The 23,763-nt window shown below is 44.9% G+C and overlaps 1 protein-coding gene across 7 annotated transcripts in view; it reads right to left on the bottom strand.

The window, feature by feature from the left end:
- PHACTR1 (phosphatase and actin regulator 1) overlaps positions 1-23,763 on the bottom strand; it is a 567,248-nt gene that overhangs the window by 120,295 nt on the left and 423,190 nt on the right. The gene's annotated exons all lie outside the window — the stretch shown is intronic.

A 23,763-nucleotide genomic window follows, 5' to 3' on the forward strand; every position in this document is an offset into this window, starting at 1 on the left:
CACTATCTCCATGCAAAATACTCTCACGTTTCAGAATAAATTTATATGTACAATATATAAAAGGAGAGAAAGGGGAGGAAGGATTTGAAGAAGTAGGATAAACCTGGAGACCTTCCAGGTTGAAAAACCAGATGGCAAATGCCAGCTATTTTAGGGAGGAAATTAATGAGAAAAATTAGGAAAATTAATAAGGAAATTAATGAGAAAAGCAATGAGGTTGTCGATCTAAATGCTATAGTGAGAAGAGGGAAAAGTGGAAGCGAATGCACCTGTACATCTCTAGTTTCAAACAGAATGGTATGACCAACATATTCTAGAAGTCATGTTAATCTAGAAACAAAATGGTAGGATCGCCAGATATCGTGCCTCTTAGTAACGAAGATATTCGAGCCCTATGAATATCCAAACATTTTGCCAAAAGTGTACAACTGGGCAACAGGGTTTAATTACTTGATCATCTTGAAAGCTTACTGAATTCAAAATGAAATTTTAAAAACTGGCTACTAAGATTGAGGGATCCTCCAGAGAGGCTGACCCGTTCAGAACTTTTCTCCCCTCTAAAAATCCAGACCATGTGGAAATTCCATCTGAAAGACAGACTCTAAGGCGTAACTGTCCGGGTCACACGCACAGATCCGGATTCCCGCGTTGTTCCAGTATTCACTTCTACAGAAGTCTGAGTGGTGGACGCCCATGAGCAAAGTTCCTCATCTCCAACATGGTAACCCGGCCACTGTTCTTGTGTAATGCCGCGTAGCTAGCTGGGATGAAGTCTTCATGGCCCACGGGGTGGATGACACTGTTTGCTTACTGTTGTTTGTGATTCCATCCAAGTCCTCCAAATCAGCACTTTCTAAAGTCTGCGCTGTTGAACGGTCACTCAGAGAGGTGCTCTGAAGAAAGGATTCTGAGGACAATAACTTGGGGGAGACGCCAGGTTCCATGGGAGTATCACAGTGCTTATTAGCACAAAGGGACCTATGGTAAAGCAACCAGCTTAACTCTGCTTAACCTGGCGTTTCTCCCAAACTCATTGGACAAGGTGATCCTTCCATGGAGTACCATGGGGCTTTCATTCTGAGGCACACCTTCTGGGAAATACTGACCTAAATATGTACCAGATCAAGGGGGCAAATGTGGAGGTCTTTTGTAAAAAGGAACCAGGGAGGTCAGCCTGTCTTACCTCAGCAGGGACGCAGAGGGCCATGCTCCTTCATAAAGACTTATATGGCGGATGAATCAAACACAACCCCAAACCCTGCAATACCAACCAAACAAGATGTGACCGACCAGGAAGATCCTAATAGAGCAAAGGGACCAGCCGTCCATCTACCTGTCCTCCGGTGGTCCTGGAACAGAATGGAACTGCATCCCAGGGAGCTCCTGGATGGGCCACTGGCCCATCCATTCCCCAGTTAGGGAAAACTAGTCTTTTTTTTAACCTTGAGCCGGCCAGTACCATGGAGTATCTGCCCAAAATAACAATTTTGGCTTTGACATAATTGATACTTGGCGATTCTTTCTGACAGTAATTCAGACAGCGTAATTTCCTCCGCAGTCAGAGAGACGAGTAGGACCCTGTCACTAGCAGAGATGAGGTGATTCGTTTTCCTCTTTCCTGTGGGCGAAGTGCCTACGGGCGGGTCCCACGAGAACTTTCTCCACTGACTGAGGGTATGGGAAAAGGGCAGGATCACGGACTCATTTTAAGCTGTAAGCTGAGCTGCTAAAACTACATTCTTCACGGATCTTGACTGGATCTTGGTTTGAACAAACCAGCCATAAAAGGGTTTTGGGGTCAGTCGGGAAAACACAAATATGGACTGGGTATCAGATATTAGGGAGTTATAAGGGTCTTGTGGTTATATAGGTCCTTTCCTTTATTTTTTAGAGATGCGTGCTTAGAACTGTCTGTAATGAACTTTAAAATACTTCAGAGGGATGGGGTGCCTGGGTGGCTCAGTTGGTTGAGCCTCCAACTTTGGCTCAGGTCATGATCTCGCACTCTGTGAGTTCGAGCCCCGCGTCGGGCTCTGTGCTGACAGCTCGGAGCCTGGAGCTGGCTTCGAATTCTGTGTCTCCCTCTTTCTCTGCCCCTCCCCCACTCATTCTCTCTCTCTCTCTCTCTCTCTCTCTCTCTCTCTCTTTCTCTCTCTGTCAAAAATAAACATTAAAAAAATTTTTTTTTAAATACTTCAGAGGGAAACGAAGCGACAACTATGGCCAGATCTCAGTAACCCTAGGTGATAACTAAACAATTATCCAAGAATACCATTATGTAACTCTCTCAATTTCTCTTACATTTGAAAATTTTCAAAATAAAAAGTAAACACCCAAAACACATGACCCTTAGCAGTGATGCTGAGTTAAAAGACCTATCCTGTGATTCCATTTGCATCAGGTTCAAAAGCGGCAAAACTAAACATACGCTCTAGAGGTGCATCTCTAACCTTGAAAACTACAGATACCGTGGTAGGGTCCCCTCCCTCAGGAAAAAAGAAAGAGGAACGAAAACAAAAAAAAAAATGAACTTCAAGGCACCCTGGCTACGTGAGTACGTGACAACGTCCCTCATGACCCTGTAACAGGGGACCACTTAATCAGACTGCGTGTTTGTGTGTGTTACCATATAGGGGAGACAAAGAAGTAGAAAATGTATTTTAAAAACGATGCCATGGGGCGTTTGGGGGCTCAGTTCTTTGGGTAGGAAGCCAGCAGGAATAAAGTTGCCTCCTGGAAAGAAAGGCCTTGCTGTCACGACTCTGTGTGAGAACCCTGCTACAATACCAGCAAGGATAGAACCACAATACAAATTGAGTCACTGTCTACCTTTGGTGGGGAGGAGGGCCGCAATCAGAAAGGCACATCGAGGGGCGCCTGAGTGGCTCAGTAGGTTAAGCGTCTGACTCTTGATTTCCGCTCAGGTCATGATCTCAAGGGTTGTGAGATCGAGCCCCGCCTCAGGCTCTGTGCTGACAGCAAAGGGCCTGCTTAGGACTCTCTCTCTCTCTCCCCCTCTCTCTCTGCTCTCTCTCTCTCTCTCTGTCCTTCTACCACTCATGCTCTCACTCTCCCTCCTTGAAATAAATAAAAAATATTAAAAAAAAAAAAAGAAAAGAAAAAGAAAGGCACATCAGGGAGCTTACAGAGGCTGTTGGTGTTTTTTCTGACTTGGGCAGTGGTTATACGGGGTTTGCTTTATAACCATCCTTTCAACCGCACCTGTTAAAATGCTTACCGCATTTCCTCAATGTATTTTGCTTTCTAAAATAAAGGCATCAAAAGGACGTTCTCGGGGTGGTGGGCAGAGGGATGGGCAAGGGCACTTGCTAGGATGAGCACTGTGTGTCCTACGTGAGCGACAGATCACTCAATTCCACTCCTGAAACCATGATGACGCTGTATGTTAACTAGCTTGGATTTAAATAAAATTAAAAAATAAATAAATAAACACGGACCAGTGAAATAAGAAAAAAAACAAAACAAAACAATAAAAGGCCACTCTCACTAACTCTGCTTCTCTCTGTAGCGCTGCAACGGTCTCTGAAGGGGAATAAAAAAACGCAGCCACCATATAATGCGATTATGCACTTGGCCAGCCGACTATCTCCTGTGAATGACAGGAAGGGTGACTGTAAGGCAACGAAAGCTGCAATTCTCTTCCCCGTCATTTCGTCAAATAGGTCAGACGAGAGAGTGGACAAGCTATTCTTCTGGCTTGCAAATCTCCAGGCGGCACGACGGGGACCTGCTGTTTCGGGGGCAGAGAGTTAGCACAAAGTTTTAGGTAATTTTGCAGAAGGAAGGATTCTGAATTTTGGAAACAGGACGCACCGCTCTTGCCGTCCGACCTCGCAGTGACGACGAAGCAGCAACTTAGGGGAAGTAATTTTGCGAGGATCTGGTGCAGAACTCTTGGGAGCAAACGGAGGAAGGTTTCCAGGTTCTAGCTCTTTAAGCCCCAGTCTGCACAAGAAGAGCCCCCATCAAATTCTAACAAAGCATCAGCGTTCTCTTCTGAGATCTCTGAGCTGGGGCCCAAAAGAAATGATTCCTTTGGCCGTTTATCGGCCCCCTGTTGACGGGACCATGGTAGAACACGATTTAATAAACCGGAAGATCTGGAAAATAATTCACGTGGAGCCCCGTTTACCACAGTCCCTTTGTCCCTTCACCTGCGTGTCACCTGTTATGACAGTTTTATTAAGTGTGGAACAGGTGGCCCTATAGTCATGGAGAACGCACGGTGATGACAGTGTTTATGTCGGAAATACAGGTTCTGTGCTTTGGGGGCTTGCTTCCGTTCCTTGCAGGAAAGCCTGTCATCACACGTCATCTTCGTATGTGACGGCACCAGGCCACAATCCACGTTTCAACTGTGTTCTCTGCTGCCTCTATCACTACCCGCCCCCCCCCCCCGGAACAGAAAGAAAATGCACTGATTTAGAGTTAGTTATGTGAGTTCCTCCTTCCAGATATAGGAAGCATAATGCTGTACTGTGTTTCATTCCAGGCACCTAATTATTATTGATCGCTTTATGATGGAAGCGTACTGCCCACGGCACTGAAGAATGAAATCTGAAATCCTGCCCAGAAGAGCTTAATACCCCGGCTACCACCTGTTACCTAAAGGATAATAGGGCCCTTGTTCAGCGTGGCCTGTGGTGCCAACTTCATGCCAACGGCTTCACTGCTTGGTTTTCTACCCACGGTCGCATCGACGCGGCTGCAACGAGGTCTTTAGTAGAAGGCAGAATTCAGACATTTAGGCTTTAAGATCGTACTTCCCTGCTACTTTATGAATCAGAGAAAGACAGCAGTAGATTGGGCGTTTTTGTTTGTCCCAATACCTACCGTCAGGACTAAAGTCAGCTAATAACTGGGAGCGAAGATTTAAAAAATCGTAACTATGCACAGGTAGGTTGCCTGAAAGGGATATTTTGTGCGAACGCCTCCCTCCCCCCCCACCAGGCTGCCCTTCCGTTGCCATGGTAACGCTTCCTCTGCATTAGGAGCTGCTCTGCTTGTTTTCCATGTAGTCCTTTAAGCAAACCTCAACACAAGTCTCCAAGGTTGGTACGATCGCCTCCATTCTGCAGAAAAGCACAATGTTACGTAACCTGCCCAAAGGGCACGGCCAGACTCGAACCCACGCCATGGGATTCCAGTGTGTGAACCCTTAAACATGACATTATACGCCCATCTATGTCGTTAAAAGCTTGGCATATGCCTCCTAATTTGTCCAGTGTATCTATAAATGAACAAACTCGTATAGACGGGCTGGCTCTAGTGTGTATACAGAAAAACTAAAGATGCATCTTTTTTGCCATGTCCTGGGCAGAATTCTGTAGCTTGTAAACTACGATCATTTCTGAAATCGTCTTAAGTTCAGCAGTTATTTACTTATCGAGTGACGTTTCACACACAAAGACCAAGCACACTGCCCGGCACACACAACTCATAAACCATGTGACTGTCATTATTACCACTCTCCGCTTCAGGAAAAAGTCAAACTGGCCGGAGGAAATACAGAGTCACGCGCAAATTTATAATTTCACACCCTTAGATGCGTAGGAAGGTTTAGGAAGGTGCATATCGGCCTGGGTACGAATCAGTCACTTCAGGCGGAGAGGATGATTTAGAAAGAAATCGTGCAGATATGTCCCGTGGATTTTGATGCGCACATTGAAATATCGAGCTACATCCAGACTTTTACACCAAAGCAGAAGAGAAATGCTCATGAAGAAGCACGTAATAATCGCTTGTAATTAAATAACAAAACCTTCCAAATCTAAGAAAAAGTTCAAGCAATTTAGGAATGTCCCCTCCTCTTCTGCCTACAAGACATTTTTTCATTTCTGCCTCAGTCTTCTCTCCCATGATGCGATGCTTCACCCAGAAACAGGGACTGGGTTTGGCTGGACCCTCACCCAAGTGTTTGCCAACGAATGAGGAAAACAATATGGCCAAATAGCCACTCTTTTTTGGTTTTTTGTTTTTTGTTTTTTTGGTTTTTTTGAGAGAAACAGAGACAAGGTGAGAGGGAAAGGGACAGGGAAAGAGGGGGAGAAAGAGAATCTCAAGCAGGCTCCACACTGTGAGCACAAAGCCCGAGGTGGGGCTCGAACCCACAAAACTGTGAGATCATGACCTGAGCTGAAACAAAGAGTCAGATGTGTAACCAACTGAGTCGCCGAGGTGGCCCCTCCCCATTATTTTCAAAGAGAAGAAGTGAATTAGTATATTATTATTAATTTTTAGGGGAAAAAAATCAACCCATTAGGGCCTGGATATTCGCTTTGAAAAAAAGAAATCCCAGAATATTTCAATACAGGGTGGTTAAGTCACACACGTGTCCTAACAGCAACGGGAAAGCTTGAAAAATAAAACTGCCACAAAAAAAAGACATTTCTTTAACATACGCGACAGAGAAGAAAGGTCAGAAGAAGTTCTAGAAGAAAGTCACTCAAAGCTTTCCTTGAGGCACGGCTTGTTCTTACAGACGGCCATCAGTCCTCACAGTTGTAACAAGGCAGGGAAACATGGCAGGTAGCACGTTGCTCCCTTAAATGGATGCTCAGCCTCCTCTGTTCGTCTTTTGTGACAGCAACTTGCGAGTTTTGTTTCTGGTGGGTCGTTTCTGCACTTCTGAAATGACTGTAGCCTGCACAGTGGAAGCTGATAAAGGTGCGATCCTTAGTTCACAAATAAAACTGGCAGAATTCAGTTTCTTTCGTTTGCTCGAGACTGTTCATGACATCACCAAGGGAACACTGTTCCATAAGCCCGTCGGGCTGTTTCCCAATCCCAGGGATTGAGTCCCAGGGATGGATGGATATGAGCAAAGGTCTGGGTCGAGGCAGCAAATGAGAATGAGAATTCTGATTTTTTTTGGTACCATCGGAGCTCGAATGAGTGAGGGATGAAGCGTCGCTGTAGGCACTGATGAGAACCCAGCCGATCTCAGTGGTGTTCAAAGGCAAATGTCAATCATCAACCCATTGTCTTCCTTCCTGGCAAACCCACGAAAGGGGCCATGCTGGGCTCATCATCAGGTTAATAGAAAATCTTGCCCAAGGATGTACCTATGTGATATTATAGGACCAAGTGATGAAAACAGATCAATCAACTCGATTTGATGGCTTTTCCTTATTAAAATGCCCTGTGACCTGACAGAGCTAACTAAATAAATGAATCACTGTGAAACCACGAAGACCGAATGTGAAGAGAAACTGTCTGGACTCTGTCATATGATGTGTCAAAGCTATTAGCTCAGTGATGCCATCAGCTTCGCATCTTTAAAAACAATGGTGATGGGGCGCCTGGGTGGGTCAGTCAGTTAAGCCTCCTATTTCCGCTCAGGTCATGATCTTGTGGTTCGGGAGTTCGAGCCCCGCGTCAGGCTCTGTGCTGACAGCTAGGAGCCTGGAGCCTGCTTCCGATTCTGTGTCTCCCTCTCTCTTTGTCCCTCCCCTGCTCATGCTCTGTCTCCCTCTCTCTTTCTCTCTCTCTCAAAAATAAATAAACATTAAACATTTTTTTTAAAAGATGTCAAAACTCAGAGAGGGAAAATTATGAAAATCCAGAGATACGATATTTGGCCATGAGCTTAAAAGCTTTTAAAAGTTGCTGTTTTGGGGCGCCTGGGTGGCGCAGTCGGTTAAGCGTCCGACTTCAGCCAGGTCACGATCTCGCGGTCCGGGAGTTCGAGCCCCGCGTCGGGCTCTGGGCTGATGGCTCAGAGCCTGGAGCCTGTTTCCGATTCTGTGTCTCCCTCTCTCTCTGCCCCTCCCCCGTTCATGCTCTGTCTCTCTCTGTCCCCAAAATAAATAAACGTTGAAAAAAAAAATTAAAAAAAAAATAAAAATAAAAGTTGCTGTTTCTTCACCTAAGGTCACAGAAATCATATCACAAACTAAAGACCTTCTTTGACCCTTTGGGATTATAAGACTCGATTTCCTTATAGAGGAAAACTGGGATGAATCTTATGGAAAGGATGAATAAGAGAAAAGCTTCTATATTTTTTTCAGAGAAAGAAATGTTTGTTATTGTGGTTGTTTTGATTTTCAAAACACACACGTATCCATACAATTTCTCCACAATTAAGGGAGAACTGTGGCTTCACTGAGAATATCTGTGAGCCAAAGTTCCTTGTTTGTGAGGAAACTTGGCTGCCTATTATGCACTTGGTCCCTTTCTCGAAGCTTTGATAGGATTGATTATTCCCATTCAAGTTGGATCTCTCAGATGATAATTTGGGAAGCTGGGGGGGATACAATAGAGTCCAAAAGTTTAAGTCTGGACTCTGTAAGCCTTCTAGCTCCATTTTTCACGCCGACGGAAAGCATATTTATAATGGAAAAAAGAATTCGTTTGTAATACGTCGCATAGGCGTTGGCAAACTTTTTCTGCAAAGGGAAAGACACACACAATCTCTGTGGAAACCACTCAGCTTTACCAGAGCGGCTACAGATGGTGCACAAATGAGTGATTATGGCGGTGTTCCAATAAAACTTTATTTAAAAAACAGGGTAGGAGATGGATTTGGCCTGTACATCAGAGTTTGCTGACCCCTGTTGTAAAAGGCCCGAGGGAAACAACTTTGAAAATTAGTTTTCTCACATGTTAAAGGAGGAGGAAGCAACCTTCAACTTCTGTGGCAAAAGGGAAGGGAAGGAGGGAGAGAGGAAGGGAGAGTGGAAGGGCGGGAGGGAGGAAAAGACAAGGGGCAAAGTAAACCCCTTGATGAGTTCGAGCTCCACATTGGGCTCTGTGCTGACAGCTCGAATGGAGCCTGGAGCCTGCTTTGGGTTCTGTGTCTCCCTCTCTCTCTGCCCCTCCTCCGCTCATGTTCTGTCTCTCTCTGTCTCTCAAAAATAAACATTAAAAACAATTAAAGGGGCACCTGAGTGGCTCAGGTGGTTGGGCGTCCGACTTCAGCTCAGATCATGATCTCAGAGTTTGTGAGTTCGAGCCCTGTGTCAGGCACTGTGCTGACAGCTCAGAGCCTGGAGCCTGCTTCTGATTCTGTGTCTCCCCCTCTCTCTGCCCCTCCCCTGCTCACGCTCTGTGTTTCTCTCTCAATAATAAATAAACGTTAAAAAAATTTTTAAAAAAAAGTAAAAAAAAAAAAAGCTTATGATAGGTGAAAATCAGCATAACCTTAAAACCCTAACTTGACTTTATGAAGAAGAAAGTCTCAGGTAGAAATTGCACACTTAATCCCAAGTCCCTTAAATTCTGTTACTGGATAAGGAAGTGACATTTTTCTCATTACCGTAACTGGAGGCCCCAAGGTAACCGCAGAAGTGCTGCTTCTCAGGGGGAGGCTGGGAAAAATGTCCCTCTAACATCCATCTCGTTGTCCTCTTGGAGTTCCTCCCAAAGTGGAGACCAACATTCTCCTCAACTAAACTGTAGTCAGGCTCCTCTTAGCCCTCTTCTTGACTAGGCTTTAATCCTGGCCTACAGGAACTCAATTTTCAAATTAAAAAAAATTTTTTGATGAGAGAGAGAAAGAGAGAGAGAGAGAGAAAGAATGAGCAGCGGAGGGGCAGAGAGAGGGAGGGAGACACAGAATCCGAAGCAGGCTCCAGGCTCTGAGCTGTCAGCACACAGCCCGACGAAGGGCTCGAACTCACAAACCGCGAGATCATGACCTGAGCCGAAGTCAGAAGCTTTACTGACGGAGTCACCCAGGCGCCCTGGAACTCAATTTTCAACACAAACAATTCCCGCCACCCCACCATCCTGTAAGAGACTTGAGGAAACACTAGCGTACTTTCTAGCAGCTCAAGGCCACGTTCCTAGGATGATGACGACTCTACCCCGTTTTCAGGGGTTTCCCGAGAAGGCTCAAGGCTGTTGAAGGACCTTAAAAACTGTTTGCTCTGGCCCACACCTACATAGCTCCTGAGCTCCCTTTTCTTAAAGCATTTACTTTAGAAAACTGACGACAGAAAATACTTCTGCGGTCCCTTGGAGATGTATGTGTGTCATCTACAACCTAAGGGTGTCTTTCTCAAGGAAGTTATTCCTTTGAAACATCAGCATCAAGAAACACAGAGCCTCTGTCTCTCCATCTCCGTGGAGGGAAGGAGCCCAGCTTCAGGAAGACCCGGGTAGCAGACACAGGTGGCCTAGGCACGTCCCTAGGCCCTTTGTTACTTTCCTTTCGGCACACCCCCGGGGTGTAAAAGGCCTCCTGCCTTGCCTTCCCATGGAGATGAGCTCAGGTTACACTGGGGTCTCTCCTCTACTGCAACAGTAGATACTAAAATCTGTCTTGAGTGTCCAGCTTTGTTTTTTCTTGACACTGGCTACTGTTCATGTTACCTCGGGGGACACTGGTCCATCTTCGATGTTTGGGCCCTATGAAAGACCAGACTCTCTCCTCTTATTTTCCTTAGCACTGTCACCCCTTTCAACCTTAGGGAAACCCGGTGGACAGTGAGAAAAGATGTGTAGGTGACTTAATCTAAGCGGTTGCAACCTACAGGTGAGGCGATTCTCAAAAGTGCCATTTTATTTATTTACTTATTTTTAATTTTTTAATGTTTATTTTTGAGACAGAGAGCACGCGAGTAGGGGAGGGGCAGAGAGAAAGAGGGAGACGCAGGATCCGAAGCAGGCTCCAGGCTCTGAGCCGTCAGCACGGAGCCCAACACGGGGCTCAAGTCCACGAGCAGTGAGATCGTGACCTGAGCCGAAGTCAGACACTTAACTGACTGAGCCACCCAGGCGCCCCACAAAAGTGCCACTTTAAGTCAACGTTCCTGAAATAAGACGGCTGTGTCCAAAGCTAGCTCACTCCTTCCTTCCTTCCTTCCTTCCTTCCTTCCTTCCTTCCTTCCTTCCTTCCTTCCTTCCTTAATTTGGTCACCAAATACTAATTATTTCTGTAGTTAAGACTCTGGACTAGCTTTAGGTAGGAGGCTCATTCCATTAACTTGATTTCTAGGTACACCTTGAATATTTACTTCGTATCCTCTGTATTTATGATAAAAACAAAAGAACCCACAAACCCAGCACCGAATGAAACCAAACCAAAATCGAATGCTTTAGGTTTCCAGGCTTAAGCTGAAACATCTAGGGCACAAAAGATTGCCCACTGATTAACTCAGCAGTCTTAACTGCCAATTTCCCTCCAGTGCTTCCAACAGATAGTTATTACCCCGTAATAAAATACAGTTGTCACCATATCACTAACCACAATGTCGAGAATAGACACTTGCTAAGTATTTACCACATATATGATGCAGAGGTGGTGGCGGCCTTGGTCTACATGAGGCCAGGGGTCTCTAGAGACAGCTGATTAGCTAAGAGCCAAGCGGTGGGAGAGAGAGCAGGGAGGAGTCACATGGCAGGTGCAAGCTTGTGGGACTTGGGCTGGGAAGGCAGAGCCGAGTACCGTGAGAGCACAGGAGGCAGGAAGTTCCTCTAGTTCATCAGAACAAGAACAAAGGTCTCAACCAGCGCCCCCACCAAGTTATGGTAACCCCTTCTGAGTTACCAATTCTGAAAGGTTCTTCTGAGAGGGTTAGTCCATGATACAGCCATGAATATCTACTTTAATAGAAGAACTCGATGCCTTCTTCTGAAGCCTTCTTCTGATGCCTTCTTCTGAGAAGAACTCAGGCTTCAAAGTTGCAGGTCTATTTCAGTCACGTGGTAAGAGGCCATGGGAATTTCTTTTCCTGAAGGGGGTCTAATGCACTATTTTATTTACGATGGATTTTGGAAAGGATTTGGGGGGAAAAACATCAGGAAATATCACGAAGGTCAAATTTTGCAGGACATAGGAGTGCCAGCTTCTTTTTCTAAACTTCTGGCTTTATGAAAACTCTTTACTATATTATTGAAGGAAGATGAGAGGATTTTGTGTTTGAGGTTCAGTCAAATCATTGAAATAAACCTTTTAAAATACTTAACCCCCAGCAGGTGTTAACAAGCGAAGGAGACTTGTAAAAAATTTAAATTACTGGGGCGCCTGGTCCGACTCTCGATTTCAACTCAGTTCATGATCCCAAGGACATGGGATTGAGCCCCACGTCCGGCTTCATGCTGAGCATGAAATTCTCTCTCTGCCCCCTCTCCCCCGTTTGCGCATGCTCTCTCTAAAATGAAATAAAAATATTTAAAATTATTATTTTAAACGCAGGATGCCACACGTTATTGAATTAAATGATAGTAAAATTTCACAAAAGTTTGAATAGGCTCTGAAACGAGGAACGCTAACTAAAGAAATTTTAAAATAAGCCTTCTCCTGGACTTCCTGAGAGTTACAGGAATTAAACGTAGCACCTACATCTCAGGACTTCCTGAGAGTTACAGGAATTAAATGTAGCACCTACACCTAACGAAAGTTAGTTTCAGAGAAATACCAGGGACAGATCTCACTAGATGGGCTCTGCCTCAATGAAGGACTCATCCCCACTACAGGCTGATTCTGCCAGGTCTCCTGTGCCCTCAATCCTCAGGGTAGAACTTCCGCTTCAAGTCAACAAGCAAATTCTGAATATTTCACCTGTGGATTTCATTCATGCATTCTTCCTAACAATTTGTTTTGGTTTGAGCACATCCTATGTTCTAGGCACATAGCAAGGCTTTGGATAGAGTGAAGAATCAATCCCTAATTGGGTATTCAGAGTCAGGGCTAACACCTGAATATTCTGATTCTGGAGCCCCAGTTATAGTAACTTGGTTTTTTTCTCAGTTTTATCCTTGAACCTTCCATTCTTCGGGACTAAGATTCTTCTGTTTCTTTCACTTCTGCTAGGGATTTGTTTTCCCCCGAGGATTTTTGCTAGGCACTGCAATCATGCACTTGAATCTTCAGACCTTTATCGGAGTTTCCGCTGTATATTTTCCTGACTCTGATTACCCACCCACCTACATGTATTCAGATAACTTTCTGTTACTTTTTCATTCTTTTGGTGATATAAGCACCTAATCTCCTAAATTAAATTCTTTTCTGCACTGAACTAGAGTGATGCCCTTGCCATGACAGTAAGGTTGGGTGGGAAAGGGTCTGCTTTGGGCGGGGGGCAGGGTGGTGGGGACAGGGGAGTTGGTATCAACTTTTGAATGAGTTGGGGTATCCACATGAAAACAATGATGGTCAACAAAATATATGGAATTGGAGAAGTAGCAAGGAATCAGAAGCAAAGAGACAACCAGAGTTCAGTGCACAACCAAAGGAGGGAAGGGGCTTCCTAGGGAATTGAAATTAGATGAGAAGCAACATAAGAGAAATCACTGAGCCTTAGAGACCAGCACGGTGATGAGGCGGGAGGGAAAACACCAGAAGTTAGAGGGGAAAAACAAAGCTGCTGGAAAGTGGGCTTCAACAAACTCTAGGTATTCTGAACATTCTGTATGAGGAATAGTACTGCCCTGTTTCCTAGAGTTAATTTCATTTCACACCAAGTTGGTGTACCATTGTTTGAATAACCCCATTAGGGGGCTTTACTATGTCATTTGTAGTCAAAGTATAATTTTTACCTTTTCAAATGTTCATTTCTTTAAATTTTTTTTAACGTTTATTTATTTTTGAGACAGAGAGAGACAGAGCATGAATGGGGGAGGGTCAGAGAGAGGGAGACACAGAATCTGAAACAGGCTCCAGGCTCTGAGCTGTCAGCACAGAGCCCGACGCGGGGCTTGAACTCTCGGACCGCGAGATCATGACCTGAGCCGAAGTCGGACCCCCAACCGACTGAGCCACCCAGGCGCCCCTCAAATGTTCATTTCAAAGTTACTGTCATTTCCTAACTTACACAGCTGGGGAAAGGCATTTTAATTTTCCAAATAAGGAAATTACACACTCAAAGCCTATACGGATACTCCATTTATACACGCTGCCTACAACTGAGTTATTCAGAGAATTTTTTTATTCCACTAGCAAGACCCTGAGGAAATAGATTTGTCATGGAAAAAAAGGATTAAAAAAGATCCAAGTCTCAGCTTACAAATTTGGGGTGGGAATTTTCCCCGACCGGTTTCATTTAAAGCATACAGGTATCCCTCGCTTTTTTAAAACTTCGCATCACGCCGCTTCGCATTTAGGAAAGACCTACGTTAGTGCCTGTTTTTGTTAACGGAGAGAAATGCAAAGACAATTTTCACTTGAACAAAAACAAAAAACAAAAACGTCGAAAGCGAAAATAGCATTTAGCTTGTGTTTTGCCAAGAGCCCTGATAGAGGCAGCACGCGCCCTGAGCAGTGAGAGTGGCGCCACCAAGCTTCTTCCCCCGGAACTACACCCAGCATCTCAGCATTCAGCCGCCAGGGCTTTGAACTGTGTAGGTGTGTGTACTGCATTTATTTTTGTGCGTCCGTCAGCAAGGTGTGTCCTGAGGTATCATGAAAGCTTAAAGAAGTTATTTCGGGGGTGTAGGAATGCTCAAAGATATTGATATATAAATTCATGGTACAGATGACTTTTGAAAAACACGGGTTTGAACCGTACTGGTCTACTCATAGTACAGCACTGGAAATGTATTCTCTCTTCCTCAGGATTTTCTCAATCACATCCTTTCCTCTAGCTTACTTTACTGTAAGGATACAGTTTATTTTATATATATATATGTATATATATGTGTGTGTATGTATATACGTATACATATACATATATACGTACACACACATATATATACGTATATATATGTATGTATATATATATATTATACAAGATCGGTGTTAATCAACTGTTTCTGTTACTTGTAGGGCTCCTAGTCAACAGCAGACTATTTGTAGTTAAGATTTGGGGATTCAAAAGTTTTATGTGGATTTTTTACTACTATGCAGGGAGCTGGGGTCAGTGCCCCTAACCCCCCTGTTGTTCAAGGGTCAACTGTAATTACTTCCTTGCTTTATGCCATTCCCGTTTGCAAAAGGCTTCATGGGAATGTTCTACTTTCAGATAGCGGAGGCAGGGGTAGGGGTGGAGGTGGGGGGGGGGGGGTACCTAGACCAGGCTCTGCTAATTTAGAATGCACCTAAAAGGTTATTTTAAAATGCACCTGTCTAAAAGCACAGGTTGGATGAACTTTCTAATAAGGTCCTTAAACTACCTTCAAGCCTCACATTACCAGTTAATGAGAAGGTTCTGTTAAAACTTTAATTTACCTCCACGGAATTGCAGGATTTATACTGGGCTCATGGTCTATTGTGAGCTGAAGCCAAAAGGTGAAATCTTCCATATCGGTGTCATCTTCTCCCCCCAGTTCAAAGAAACCACTGGGAGAGCAGGTGATCCGATTAAGAGTATGCTTCTGAAGTTCCGTTAATAGTTTTCCTTCATGTTGTTGTATTTAAAATTAGAGGGATTTCACTTTTCCTAATGACCTGAAATACATTCAACAATTGCTGTCCTCCATATGACTCCAGGAATTACTTTCAAATACTTTTCGGGGCTTTGAGTCACTACAGCATTCACTTACCTAAATTGCAGCTCAAGTTTCTAGCTAACTCGCAAGAAGCCAGAGACGCAAGGCAGCCGGCAGAATGGATGGCACAAATCCATGCATTAAAACTCAGGCAGTGAATCATTTTGAGAGTTCCCCAAACTCCCACACCTAGCTTATAGTTTAATTGTACTCACAATTTAAACGGGTTTGGTAGTCTGGTTTCCTAGCCCATTCCAGATTAGGAACATAAATTAGGAAGCAAGAGGCAGGCTGGTGAAATAGCAGCTTACAGAAATGGAGACGGGGGAGGGGATTTGAAAGAAAAAGGACTAAATCGTCTTACGCCTTTTATTAGCCCGTGAGCATCATCATTCAGCACACGGCATAGTAAGAAATGTTTTAATTTTTTTTTTAACATTTATTTATTTTTGAGACAGAGAGAGACAGAGCATGAACGGGGGGAGGGCCAGAGAGAGAGGGAGACACAGAATCTGAAGCAGGCTCCAGGCTCTGAGCTGTCAGCACAGAGCCTGATGCGGGGCTCGAACTCACGGACCATGAGATCGTGACCTGAGCGAAGTCGGACGCTCAACCGACTGAGCCACTCAGGCGCCCCAGAAATGTTTTAATAAGAACCCCGAAGCATCAAGAAAACATAAAATTAGGTTTACTTTACTCTAAGGAGAAATGGGAAAGCATGTATATTCAAGAGACTTCTATTGAGATTGATTTTAAAAAATCGTTAAGGCATTTATCAGAGATAATCTTTTGGTAAAATCACCCATGCAGAACGCCTAATTTCCTACTGCTTAATGAAGCGTTATGATATTTCCATAATGATGTAAGCTGACATAAATCACACGGAGGCATGATTATCTATAGAGCTATAACACTGTAAGCTGGTATCTGATTAAAAAGTATCAATCAAAGAAATTAACAATTTAATAAAGGTATATTGATGTGACTGTTTTCTAAGCACTTCAACAACGAACATGTATTTCCCAAGTCCAGAATACTTTCATAGTGAGGAAGCCAGAAGACAGTTCTAATTCCGCAACATCACGTCCAGCATGCCTAACTTCATTTAAATCTACATTTCTGAGGGCCAGTGTCAGTCAAAAATTTCCGGTAGCTGTCAACTAAAGCCATCTATCATTTAGAGAGGGAGAGAGTAAGTCTCTGAGTAACATCGTCTTTGGTCAAACATAATAGAAGGCACATATGACCCCAAATAGGCCAGCCATACTTTGTATATACCAGTCGGCGTCAAGATGGGACAAAGTCTAGCACAGAAAAAAAAAAAAAAAAGCCATAGCCTTCAAGTGTAACGAATCATCTATACACAATACATCAGAGATACATCTGTGCTTATATTTTCATACACGTAAGCCACTTTAAATCCTTTCTAGAAGTTACAAGTATAATATATAGGTCTATATGGAAAAACATCCAAGAGCTATGGAATCAATTATTTTACGAATGGACAAGAAGAAAAGGATTTTCTACGGCAACCTTCTCAGAAACGGAGGCTGAGAGGTTCCCATGACGTAGGGGCTCAAGGTTGACACTTAGCAGCTAAGACCAAAGCCAAACTCCAGGAAACTTCCAATCACACCAAGAATCAATCTCAGGAAGGTGAGACACATAATAACACCTGTACTTTCATCCAGGCTTCTTATTCTCCCAAAACAACTGACAGGCATTTCATAAGGACCTTACATTGAGGAATCACGTAGCAGAAGTAGGAATGCAAGAAGGAACTAACCAATGGCTAAGAGTTAAAATTTCTCCGCTTGGTCAATTTCTGCCAAATTTTAAAAAACTTCCTAACCGATGATTGACGTCTACAGCCAACTTCCATATGTTTCTTTAGAAATAGTGGCAAGTGCTTACACTGCGTAGAGTATTTTAAGAATACATTATTTTATGCCCCCACGACAGCATCTACTGTAGACAGAAAGGGCAAATAAGAATATTAAAGCACGCCTCCTTTAAATCAAATGGGCATTCCAGAAAACAGGTTGATGTGTATAGTAAAGCTTTGACAATGGTTAAAAGCAGAGAATCTGGAGTCTGATAGACCTGACCTAAAACTCCACTGCCACCATTGTTAGCTGTGTGACCTTGGACAAGTGCCTGGGCCTCTCTGGGCCTCAGTTCTCTTGTTTATAGTGTACTGTTTACTGATGTTTGACTGATGGTTGACGCACAGGATGGCTGTAATGTTTAAAAGAGCACAAGTGGACCCTCAACGCACGGTGGACACTTAGCTTGGATCCTGTGATGGGTCACACTTCTTGATTCTGGAGCTAAGAGGCTTGTTCAAGGCCGTTCCAAGCTGTAATGGGAGGGCCTCCATCTCTGTGTATAAACCAGCTGCCCATTCTCTGGACAGGAGGGGCCTGCCCAGCATTCAGCAAGCTTCTGTTAGCAAATAGTACTGTCCGGACATCTGTGGTTGCTTTCTTTCTCACATTTAAAGAACGGCGTAAATTACTTCTTCGTTCCCTCCCTTTCTTCCTCTTTTTTTTCCCTTCCCCTCCAGAACATTCAGTATTTGGTACTTATGAGATGCCAGATACACTGATGTTGTTTCTTTTTTTTTATTTAAAAAGATTGTTTATTTTTGAAAGAGAGACAGACAGACAGACAGACAGTCACAGAATCCGAAGCAGGCTCCAGGCTCTGTGCTCACAGCACAGAGCCCGATGCAGGGCTGGAACTCAGGAGCGGCTAGATCATGACCTGAGCTGAAGTCAGATGCTCAACGGACTGAGCCACCCATGCATCCCCCGATGTTTGCTTCTTTTTTTTTTTTTTAACTTTTTATTTTTTTATTTTTTTTTTTATTTTTGAGACAGAGAGAGACAGAGCATGAACGGGGAAGGGTCAGAGAGAGAGGGAGACACAGAATCAGAAGCAGGCTCCAGGCTCTGAGCTGTCAGCACAGAGCCCAACGCGGGGCTCGAACTCACATACTGCGAGATTGTGACCTGAGCCGAAGTCGGCCGCTTAACCGACTGAGCCACCCAGGCGCCCCCCGATGTTTGTTTCTTAAACACAAATGCAATAAAGTATCCTCACGAATTAGTAGAGTAACTAAGATTTTTTTTAACTAAGATAATTTCTAATTCACATTCTCTCACTCTCTCACATACACACAACTAATTCAGTCTTATTATTTGAGCTACTTTCATGTTTTTTCTTCTTACATGGTTATTTGGCAGCCTAAATCCCAAGAAAGAAATAGTATTTGAATAAAAATAAGCTTTTAAATATTAATTTTAAATATTATTAAATTCTTCATATTAAACATTAACTGGGCACAGATGCACAGGCTTGACATCTTCCATGTAGAAATATCTTCATACGAAAGGTGTTTATTTAGCCTGGACTATCTTCAATATAGTGTTGTTGTTTTTTTTAAACATAACAACTACACCTCTCAATATTGGGAATTTCTCATGTAAATCCTTGACCACAGGGTAAAATTTTTATGGAGTTTTAGGAGTGATATGTTTCTTCCCCTGTTGGAAGGAGGTAGAAAATAAAGTCTTACAAGTAGCAATTACGTCATTCTTTAGTAGGTTTCTTCCACTGAAACTGACGTTGAAAATGACCGAAAGCGGGGCGCCTGGGTGGCGCAGTCGGTTAAGCGTCCGACTTCAGCTCAGGTCACGATCTCGCGGTCCGGGAGTCCGAGCCCCGCGTCAGGCTCTGGGCTGACGGCTCAGAGCCTGGAGCCTGTTTCCGATTCTGTGTCTCCCTCTCTCTCTGCCCCTCCCCCGTTCATGCTCTGTCTCTCTCTGTCCCAAAAATAAATAAACGTTGAAAAAAAAAATTAAAAAAAAAAAAGAAAATGACCGAAAGGGATACGGAAAACAACAACAAAAAAAACTCAGAAAGCTGCTGGCCTTGAAACGAAGATAAAATCAAGTTACAAAAACCACTGTAATAAAGACTGCCACCCGGGTTTTAGTTACAATCTAAGAATACAAATACAAATTGGAGCAGAGCGAGACCCTAAGAATCGTCAAGATTTCTCCTACAGTAACAAGTAGAGTAGGAAGTAATTATGGTCAATTCTCGTTATTTGTGGTAGTTATGTTTTAGAACACCGGTACTAATAAAGGATTCATGAACACTGACCCATTGCTCTTAGGGGAAATACAGGGCTGGGTTCCTGCCGGCCTCTGGTCACATTTTTGCCAACTGATCAACACACAATTTTGTTTTATGTGTGCTTCTGTTTTGTCATGTTTTTTTCCCACCTTTCCTGAGGTATATATAACAGACCAATAAAATGTGGACAACCTGGGTGTTTGGTACATGTAGACAGAGTGAAAGAATCCCCCTCCCCCCATGGAGTTAATGAATTATCCCTTCTCTCGCATACTGAATACCTGCTGCTAACTCATTAACCTTGAACTCACGGCCAACAGCACGGTAAGTCATGCCCGAATGAGGTCACTAACACATGTATTTCCTCCACAGGCATGTCACAGCCTCCCTGCACTTAGGAACACAAGATCGTGCTTTGGCACGATGTGGGAGGCCATTATTAAACAGAGAAACCACCAACAAAAAGCACCGAAGCACAAAAACACAGGGCCAAAACAGACTGCAGAAAGGACGCTTACTTCCCATATGAGAGCTGAAACAAGGAGGCAGATGACTGCCCCGTTTAACCTCAGTTGGGAACAGGCATGTTGCGGGATTCAAATTCTTCTCTGCTCTGCACGCATCAGTAAATGGCTACAGAATGTCCACAAGACTGACTTTGGGGTCACACATTACAAATAAATTTTAGCGAGTAGGTGAATTCCAAATACGGCATCTGAACAGCGATCGACTCGATTCTCGGGACAAATGAAGCCCCAAAGGGTGGCAATCCAATCGCCACGAGGCCTTAAATACAGTACTTGATCACAGGGACAGGATGTGGAAGGAATTTAGCCTTTTTGGTAAGATGAGGCCCAAATCTACATCCGCGTGAACACGAGCCCAGACACGGGTTCAACACAGGCGCAGGTTAGTCACTCACCAGCAGAGGGCGTTACACTTTTGCAGAAATACGGGGTTCTTGCAGGGGCGGGAAGGGTGCAGGAAAGGAAGAACTATAGCACAGGGTCTGTGACTTACACAGGACGTGTTCTCGCCGGGCCCAGAGGAAACTCCTCAGGGAGTGCCTGGGGAGGCTCAGTCAGTTAAGCGGCCAACTCTTGATTTCGGCTCAGGTCATGATCTCATGGTTCATGAGACTGAGCCCCACGGAGGGCTCTGCGCTCACAGCGTGGAGCCTGCTTTGGATCCTGTCTCCCTTTTCCTGTCCCTCCCCCATGCGTGCTTTCTCTCTCTCTCAAAAAAAAATGTGTCAAAAAAATTAAAAAAAGAAAAAGGAAGGAAGGAAGGAAGGAAGGAAGGAAGGAAGGAAGGAAGGAAGGAAGGAAGGAAGGAAATTCCTTGGGAATGGTCCAGCAAGTGTAAAACTTAATACCACTGCTTCAGTAAAAATCGAGGTCAGAACCTCTAGAAGGACAAAGTCAAACTCTCAGTTGTCCAGGCCTGTCGAATATGGTGGCCTCTGCCCGCCCGTGGTGATTTAGACTTAGGTTCATTACAATGAAATAGAAATAAAAATTCAGCCGTACTAGCCACGTTGCAAGGGCTCAGTAGCCACATGTGGCTACAGCCACTCCACTGACTGATACAGACAGCAGTGAGCAGTTTGTCACGTGGGGGGCTTCACTCAGAGACCCCTCTGTCCTGTGGAGGATGCAGACTGTCCCTAGCTAACAGTCCTCCACTCTCTTGCTTGGAAAACACAAGCCTTGACTGCCAGCATTCCCAGCACACAGGGGAGGAGATGGGTCTTATCACAGCTTAACGTGAGGCCATGCGTCACCTCTTATGGTGGCCTGCTACCCCAGTCGGCATGGTCCATGTGGCCAAACTCAGGTCGGCTCAACCTCCACAAAGATTAGAGCTCTATTTCTTTTACTAGGGCTGAGGTGAGGCAGTCGCTGCTCTGTACGGGGGTAAATGAGGAGATCCAGGGATCTAACCGCTTCTTATAAGGTCTTTCAACGAATCCACCTTTTCCAGCCCCACCTGTACACCTGTCTTTAGAGTTACCTGAAGCCTCCAGCTCCTTGACCTTTCTGGGGTTCTGCAGCATGGACGGTCTGGCCCCGGGCTTCCCTTCATTTCCGCTTTCCTCTGGTCCCCTCAGCCCACGCATCTGCTTTCCCGCTTTGAAAGTTGGTTGACTTTTCTCTCTGCTACTGTCTTCCCTGGTCCATGCTACTATTCCCCTTTAACATCATTTATCGGTGTTTCAGGAAAGCACGGTGACAAAGTTCACTCCGCCAGGTGTCCTAAATACCCTTCACTTGAATTTCAAGACTTGTCATGGACCGACCATTTACATTGGCTGCCACCCCAAATTCATAAGTTGAAGCTCTACCCCCCAGTGTGATGGTATTTGGCAATGGGGCCTTTGGGAGGTAATTAGGTTTAGATGAGGTCATGAGGGCGGGGATCCCCATTATGGGATTATTGTCCTTATAAGAAGAGGCACCAAGGGCTTCCTGTCTTTCTCTCCACCATGTGAGGAAACACCAAGAAGGCGGCCGTCTATAAACCAGGAAGAGAGTCCTCACCAGACCCGACCATGTTGGTGCTCTGATCCTGGGCTTCCAGCTTCCGGAACTGTGAGAAAATACATTTCTGTTTTTTTGTTTTGTTTTTTTAATTTGAGAGAGAGAGAGAGAGAGAGAAAGAGAGAATGAGTGGGAGAGGAGCAGGGTGAGAGGGGGACAGGCGATCCAAAGCAGGCTCCATGAGGACAGTAGGGAGCCTGCTGTGGGGCTTGAACTCATGAACCGTGAGATCATGACCTGAGCCGAAGTCGGACGCTCAACTGACTGAGCCACTCCGGCGCCCCTAAGTTTCTGTTGTGTAAGCCACCCAGTCTGTGGTATTTTGTTATGGCCACCCAAGCTGATTGATACAAATTCTCGTCTTTAATCAACAGGCCTTTATAGATATAAATGAAACAACATGTGGCTCAGAATAAAATCAATGTGGGACTGTCTTAATAGCCAGAACGCCCGCAGGTATGCAGGCTACTGCTGAACTATAAACTGATCAAGTGACTGAGTCATAAGGAGCCTGCACGAATGCACGCTCGAATGCTCTCAAATGGTTTCATTTTACAGGCAGTACACTTACGTAATTATCTCAGTGATTCATTTAAGAAAATAAATGGAAACAGATATCGCAACTGCTTTTAATGACCTGAACCCCAGGGAACCCCATGGTCGGCGAACACCATTGGTAGGAGAAGTCAAGCTCCGTGGTTCTTCCAAGCTAGCTGAAGATACAGTCAGCCCCGGCATCCGCCCCTCAGGGTCCCGGTGGTACCGTGGAGAATTAAAACACCGGGACAGGGAGGCTTGCACAGGGGACGGACCACTGCTCATGAACGAGCTCTCTGTGGGTCGACACCCCCAGACCCCTTGGATCTTTCTGATGAGGGTCTTACTCAGCCTTGGGGATACTGGGGGGCATTCTGTCTCCTTGCGCCATCTGAATACAGAAGGACCTGTCCCCTTCCTGAACTCCAGATGGCGACCTCTCTTGCCCCTTTGAGACTTGGGACTATCTGACCTCAGGTCAGAATTTGCTTCCTTCACCTGCAAACCCGCAACCGGAACCACAGCCTCTCGGGACCGTCTGAGCCCCCCGGCCCCTGCCTTCGGCCCACAGGCCACTGTGACGGCCCGAATGCAAGTGCCATCTACCTGGCTGGGGACACAGGTAACAAAAGGGATGTGACGGGGCCAGCATTTGTAGCACACAGTTCATAATTGTTTTTTTGGCTTCATAATTGTTTTCGTGTTGTTTTATGTGTTTTAGAGGAATGCTTACGGACACTGGCACTCTGATCAAAAGTTCAGAGATTAACACCAGCAAAACACCCCACCCATCCCCGTCCCTCCTCAAATCGGCAAGAAGGACAGATGTCTGCCAATTTGATGGGAGAGTATTAATGACTCTCATCCCCCACCCAGGCAGAAACGGCTGTAGGATCTAAATTTAAGACCTTCCAGTTCTCGGGGCGCCCGGGTGGCTCAGCTGGTTAAGTGTCTGACTCTTGATCTCAGCTCAGGTCATGATCTCACGGTTCACGGAATTGAGCCCCGTCCCCGTGGGGGGCGCTGTGCTGACAGTGTGGAACCTGCTGGAGAGTCTCTCTCTCTCTCCCTCTCTCTCTGCCCTCCCCTGCTCTCACTCTCTCTCTCTCTCAAAATAAACTTAAAACCAAAAAAAGAGAGAGACCTTCCAGCT

This window comes from Lynx canadensis, chromosome B2, assembly GCF_007474595.2.
Source record: "Lynx canadensis isolate LIC74 chromosome B2, mLynCan4.pri.v2, whole genome shotgun sequence".
Lineage (NCBI taxonomy): Eukaryota > Metazoa > Chordata > Mammalia > Carnivora > Felidae > Lynx > Lynx canadensis.